This window comes from Astatotilapia calliptera, chromosome 3 (assembly GCF_900246225.1).
Source record: "Astatotilapia calliptera chromosome 3, fAstCal1.2, whole genome shotgun sequence".
NCBI lineage: Eukaryota > Metazoa > Chordata > Actinopteri > Cichliformes > Cichlidae > Astatotilapia > Astatotilapia calliptera.
In genome coordinates, this window is record NC_039304.1 from 14613408 (window position 1) to 14620177 (window position 6770).

General features: G+C 42.3%; 1 long non-coding RNA gene across 1 annotated transcript; it reads right to left on the reverse strand.

The window, feature by feature from the left end:
• Positions 1–1871: 1871 nt before the first annotated feature.
• Positions 1872–4936, reverse strand: LOC113018662 (uncharacterized). Its single transcript, XR_003271838.1, has 3 exons — positions 4179–4936; positions 3135–3336; positions 1872–2543 (listed from the first exon to the last, which is right to left on the reverse strand). It is a non-coding gene; the product is annotated as an uncharacterized LOC113018662 (long non-coding RNA).
• Positions 4937–6770: the final 1834 nt, after the last annotated feature.

Sequence of the window (6770 nt, forward strand, 5' to 3'; positions counted from 1 at the left end):
AGCCCTGCACTGAAGCTTTGTTTTACCAGGACCTGAAACATAACCGAGCAACACCGAGCCTGTCAGTGGATGGGTTTTCAGGAGCCCACTTTCCTCTTTCTGCTCCTCTCTTGTAACTTTCCTCCCCCTCTGCCTCGTTCCCAGATTCCTCCCCTCTGCCTTCACTGCCTGCGTGTCATCCTTCTGTTCTAATGAGAGGCAGGGATCAGCAACCCCAGAGTTTGACAGAGGTACCTGTTGTGCCCCCATATTTCTTCCTCTATAGCTCCCCCTCTCTGTTTCCTTGTCTCGCTCTCTCCCTCCCTAAACACCAGAGCTGTCGACTCCTGGCAGTTTGATTCTAAACTGTTCCCCCACGTCGGCAGTAGCTGCCATGACAGAGAATAAAACGAGTGAAATGTAGAGTTTGTAGTGAACAACGCGAGCATTGGTTTTCTCTCTACATGGCGTGTGAAAGGCCAGAGTATTCTTTTTTTTTCATTCAGTCTAGGAGGGATTCTTTCCATTTTGTTGATTTCAGAAGAAGAAAATGGTGCATTTTTATTTGCTTTCCTTCTAAGTGTAAGCTGAGAAGATTTTTGTCAAACTTAAACTGATCAGGCATAGCATTATGACCACCTAATATTGTGTCTTTCCCCCTTTTGCTACCACATAAGCCCTGACTGATGGAGTTATGGACTCCATAGCCTCCATGGATTGGAGTTGTTGGTCCTCGATTGGATTGACATCTGATGAATTCAGAGGCCAAGTCAACAACTCAAACCGTTCCTGAACCCTGCTTTGTGGCATTATCCTGCTGAAAGAGGCCACACCATCGGGGAGCGCTGTTTCCATGAAAGCGTGTACATGGTCTGCAACTTTAGGTTGGTGTTACATGTCAAAGTAACATCCACATGGATGGCAGAGGTAAATGTTTCCCAGCAGAACATTGCCCAAATCATCACACTGCCTCCACCAGCTTGGCTTCTTCCCATAGCGCATCCTGGAAAATGTGATTCAGCAGGTTATTATTGGTACTTTCAGCAGTAGAGGTGGTGATGGTGGTGGTCACCCTGACCCATGTGTGGTTATGCAGTCTCAGTGGTCATAGTGTTATTTTTGATTGAATATCTGTGTATTATGTACAGCGCTAAAGCTATGCTTAGTAAAAGAAAGAGGGAAATAGCTAAACATTTGTTAGTTTGCTTGTCTTTACAGGAGTCTGCTAGTACTGCCAGGGATTAATATGCAATATTTGTTGTCAATAAGCAGATCAGTCTTCAAAGATTTAAACAATATATAACACCCCCAACTGCGTAATTTTCTTTTTCTTTCCAGCTTTCAAGCTACTTTCATAGTTGAGATTGCTTCCTAGTTTGGTTTGTGGTGTTTTCTTGTTTGTTTGTTTGTTTGTTTGTTTGTTTGTTTGTTTGTTTGTTTGTTTTGGGGGGGGGGGGTGTTGTCTTCCTAGTGTACATGAATCCCTTATGTTCATAGTTATATCTTGATGTCCTTTCTGGCCATTATCGTCTTGTTTTTTGGAACTGTATTTAGATGAAAGTAGCTAAGCAAATAGCTACCACTACTGCTGCCTAGCTAGCTTGGTTAGGATTAGTAATCAAAAGCTGAAAAAGCTAAGCTCACAAGTGAAAGCAGCCCTGTTTTTGGCATTTTAATGATTTTAAACCTTAATGTAATTCAAGCAGGAGAGAATGAATTATTGTCTCTCATTTTATGTATATGAATTGAGAGCGACCTTTTATTTACCACAAGCTAACAGTTTCAGCCTGCAGAATTCATGCTAAGCTAGGCTAAACAAACATTTACCTGAAAGATTTCCGTTTGAACTGCTGCCCTTGAGCAGAAATTTTAGGACATGAACAACAAGAAAATAAAAAATAGCTTTTATCAGGAAGGACGATCAAAGGCATTCTGGTTATGTGTTTCTGCTGTCTTGCAGAACAATGGTATATACTGCTATAGCATGGATTGCCATATTCTTGCCTTGGTGTTAAACCTGGCACTTCTTCAGGATGCTTTACTGCATCTATCACCACAAACAAATAAATATAAATACAAGCTGCTTTTAACAAGAGAATGGGTATGGCATGTGAAAATTGTGAGAATGATATTTTTCTTCATAAAGCCAAAACCAAACAGATACAGTTTTTGAACTTCTCACTGCGTTTATAAAAAACAAAACAAATGATCCCACTGTTCTTTTACCTGCGATACCAAACAGAAATAACAAATTTGTTTTAATTAGAGTGTTGAAAACAGATTAGAGGGAAGAAAAGTTGCAGATTAGCTGCAAAACAAAAGGAAAAGGAAAAAAAATCGGTGTTATGTAAAATTTATCTGTTGGATCTGGCTCGTGTGAAATTCATAAATGTCACCACTGCAGTGAGAGTTCCCAAAGTAGCATGAAACGCAAACAATCTGTAGGATTTAACACCCACTGCCTCGACACTTTTTCGCTCACACATCCCAGAGATCGAGAAATCGCTCTGCAAACTGTGTCACGCGTGTTCATTTGTTCTTCAAGATATCCAGGTATAGGCCGCCTGAAAAACAAAAAACAAAAAGAGAGGCAAAACTTTAACTTTATTCCTTCACATTTTCAGCTGAACTCGTATTTAATGGGGCTTTTAGCCTTACCAGCAGTTACCATGGCAGCCATATATTGAGTGACAGCAAAGACTGGATGCTTCCCCTATTAATGTTGGTCTATCTCAGGTCAAGTCAGATTATCTTTTTTATTTAAAGTGTGACGCCAAAAACTGTGTTAAACTTTCTAGTCTTTATAATCACATGCATATCATTATCGTTTTAACAGTAAAGAGGTTTTTTTCAGTGGTTAACTTTGCTTTCTTTTCCTCGTAGTCAGTGATATTGTCTAATTTGACTCCTAAATGAACAAAACGAGAGCTGTGATATTTAATTAGGCTCGTGAGATTTGATTTCCAGTTAAATTAAAATGCCACTTTGTCCTTTGTGTTCGCCAGCCTCTTTATTCTGCCTTCTTCCTGTTGCTTCAGTGCACGCTGCGATTCGCGCGATGCAAAAACGGCCAAGGGGAGGAAGCGAGGAAGAGGAGACAGCGAGAGGGGAAAGAGACAGACACTGACTTCTCAAGCTCTCACTGTTTGGCTCACCACTGTCAAGTAGGTCAATGCGACAGGCTTGACTGAGTTCTCCTCTGTAGCGTTGTTGTTCAGGCTGGCGCTGAGTAGGTGCCACGCTGGATTCACCTGTTTAAAAAAGCTCGCACAAATGCAGAGTGAACGGCGTGTCTGATCCTGTGTGGCTGGACCTCTGTGGGCGTCCTGTGGCCAAAGAAATAGATCACTCGTTGACCTAAACAAGCGAAAGAAGCAGCAAATAAGAAAAAACAATCATATTTATACAGATATATAAACTTTTTTTAAAAAAAAGACTGTAATGAAGTTCATTGAAAGTTCGTCAAATGCCACTGGTCATGTGATGCTCTTTAAGCTTGGTTGGGTTTTTTTTTTTTTAAAGGGAAGATAATCTCCATGGGGACCAGATGAGCTATTCTCATTGAAGTCATCTTCCCTCACAATTGGAAAATGTTGAGCATAATAACTTGCACCCTCCACTTCACAGGCTCCTCTTCCTGCACACTCAGCTGCTTCAAAAAGACCACATCTGACTCATAATAGACCTCATTAGACTTGTATTGAATAAGCTCTGAGCCGGCGTAACTTAGCTTCACTGTTAGTTGCTTTTTCGCCTCAGTGTGTATTCTCCATTAGAGAATTAAAGATTAATTGCCAAATTTTTTCCAGTTTAAAGCATTGATTAATTGCAGTGAGAATCACTGGTGGATCCAGAAGATTAATGTCGTGAGATTGCCCCCCACCACCACCACCACTACCACCACCCACCCCCCCTCTTCTTTAGATAGCTATTGATTTTGATTTGCTCAAAAATGCCTGTCTTGTCTTCCCAGGAGGGCAGAAGCTGAATGAAGCACAAGCGGCATGCCGGGCTGCTCTAAATTGCATTTTGTGAGACACGGCCTAAAACACGAGCGGCGTGAACTAACATCCACTTAATTGGGCAGCAAGTGATTGCGCTAAAGAGGTTACCGATTGAGAAGGAGAATCAAACGCGGCAATAAATAAAATTGTCACTTCAAGTTAAGAGATTAGCGAGGCGCTGAAAGATAAATGTACCTTTTAGACGTCGAGGAACTCTTCCTGTTTGTTTGTTGTTGTTTTTCTTGTTTTTTTTTTAATCAAGATGCTCTCTAGTCTGTGCAAAATTTCTATTTCAAGACTCCAGTCTGTCCCCTTTCCAACTTCAGCTTATGCTGTCTCCTGTTGCCCACGAGCGATGCACAGTGTACAGTAGCTCAGGCAAAGACGAAAACAATTGTCTTTTTCTGGTTGTCACATTTTTTTTTAACAATCTCAGCCTCAGTCACAACAAATCAGAGCGACTCGAGCGTTCGGTTCGTCGCGGACACGGGGCTCTTTATCACTTTGCGCGCCGCTGTGAGGTAGTCTTCTAAACGCAGGATTACGCCCATTGTGATCTGCCTAAGCGCACCATATTAGCGCGGTATTCTCATGAAAACACATGAAAGCCACTTTGAAACGTAGGATGCCTCTGATATGCCCTGCGTCAGGGGGAACGTGCAACCGTATCAGGGAACGCGTGATCTCCGATTCAATTACGGTTCCGTTTTAAATGAGACGCAGACGGTGTAAAACGCCTGATTGTAGCGCTAGGAGAGGGAGTCATTCACGAGACCTCTGTGTATGATCTGCATAGAAAGTGTTGCATCAAATGGATTTTCGATGCCGGTCTCCGCAGAGCATTCATCCTCTTTTCGCTACAAGAGCAGGTGTATTTAACATTGCATGAGAACGGGGGATAGATATGAGAGCATACATGAGACTGTATGAGACCTCAAGTGTAAAATCAGAGGGAAAACCTGTATTTGGAGGCCTCGGATTTGGGTTTTCAGCTGACTGAAGATGGCTACGTGCTTTAAACCTGTAAGAAATATCTCGATTCTCTCAGTTTTATTACTTCAGCGCTTGACTGTAATTCTGCAGTGACAACAAAGCTGTCTTCTCCTTTTCTTCTGCAAGGCCCGCCTTCCCAAACCTGTTGAACTCAATCAGTGGAGCTAAGATGCACCATTGGTTGCAGGTCACGTAAGCTATGTTGGGGAAATGTTTGTCTCTGTGATTGAACTGTCCCCCGCGCCTACGTTAATTGAGCTCCCTGTAATCACACGCAGGCCCATATGATCAGTGTCTGCAGCCCTGCAGAGGGCTGGTTGAGATTATCCACTTGCCTGGCTGTTCCATTTTGAGACTGTAATCGAAATGGATTTTTGTCCTCTTCTTCCACATCCTGCCTCAGCGGACAAGCTTGGATATGACATATTTGCATACACTAGCAGCTAAGCTCCTGGGAAGGCTGCATCCGTCAGGAAGTCTGTCATTTTAGTTTTGACTGAAATATCTTAAGAAATAAATGAAACAAATGGATATATGAAATATTGCGCAGATGCTCAGTGTCCCGCTGGAATTAATCGTAACAGCTCTGGTGATTGCTTGCCTTTTTATTTAGAACCTCCTCCACGCCAAAGCTCTCGATCCCTGTTCCCGACATAGTGAATAAATAGATATGAATGTTTTAGAGGACTCACCTTAGCCCATTCCTCTGATTTTTCCTGTAGCGTCACATTAGTTTTAGTGAAATATTGCAAAGGTTGATGTGTGTCGTGATGCATTCTCAATAATCCAGGTAAGGAAATCCCAGAAAGTTGATTCAGTTCACTTTTTCAGTGTGAGAAATGTTTCATGACTCATCCAAGTGACTTCCTCAGCTGATGCATGCGTTACCATCAGCTCCTGGCTGGATGAAATGATGAGGTAATGAGATGAGGAATACTTTATTTATCCCATGTTTAGGGAGATCTTTTGTTAAAACAGTTAAAATGATGATTAAATACTAATAAAACAAATATCAGGCAGATCTCTCTCCAATCAGATAAATTATTCTATATAGGGTAAAAGCATGTGGTATGGCAGCCTGATAGGGAAGGTGATCTACTGCCTGTTCAGTAACTGGTGCTCAGGGTGGTCAGGTGGTCCACGATGAATAACAGTTTGATGACCATCAGCCAATCACAGATCCAGCCTTCCTGATCACTTTATTCAGTGTGTTGGTGTCATCAGCTCTGATGATGCTCCCCCAGCAGATCACAGCAAAGTCACTGTACTCGCCACAACTGACAAAATATCTCCATCATTCTGCTTTTCTATACAGCATCAGTGTTTGTCTTCCAGTTCAGCCTGTGGTTGATCTGAGGATAGACACAGGTAATGTAGCATTTAGAAACAGATCATTCCTCCTAGACCACTACACAAAATCATCTACTAGTGCTCTGTATTTATCCTCCTGCCCGTCACCTACACAACCATAAATTCAACCAGTGCAAAACTGTTTGACTTTTTTCCCCAACCCATTTTAAATCTGTTCCATTTCTGCCAACTTTGTATGAAGTCGAGGCCAAAGGCTGAACTTTCCACAGGACAGCCTTGGTAGTGCCCCAGGGCCCAAAATATAGGAGGGTCCCTGTGGACATGCCTTCAAACACACCTCTCTCTCACTGTACAGATATTTCCCCTATAGCAGCGGTCGCCAACCTTTTTTGCGCCACGGACCGATTTGTGCCCGACAATATTTTCACGGACCGGCCTTAAAGGTGTCGCGGATAAATGCAACAAAATAAAACTAGTACCGGT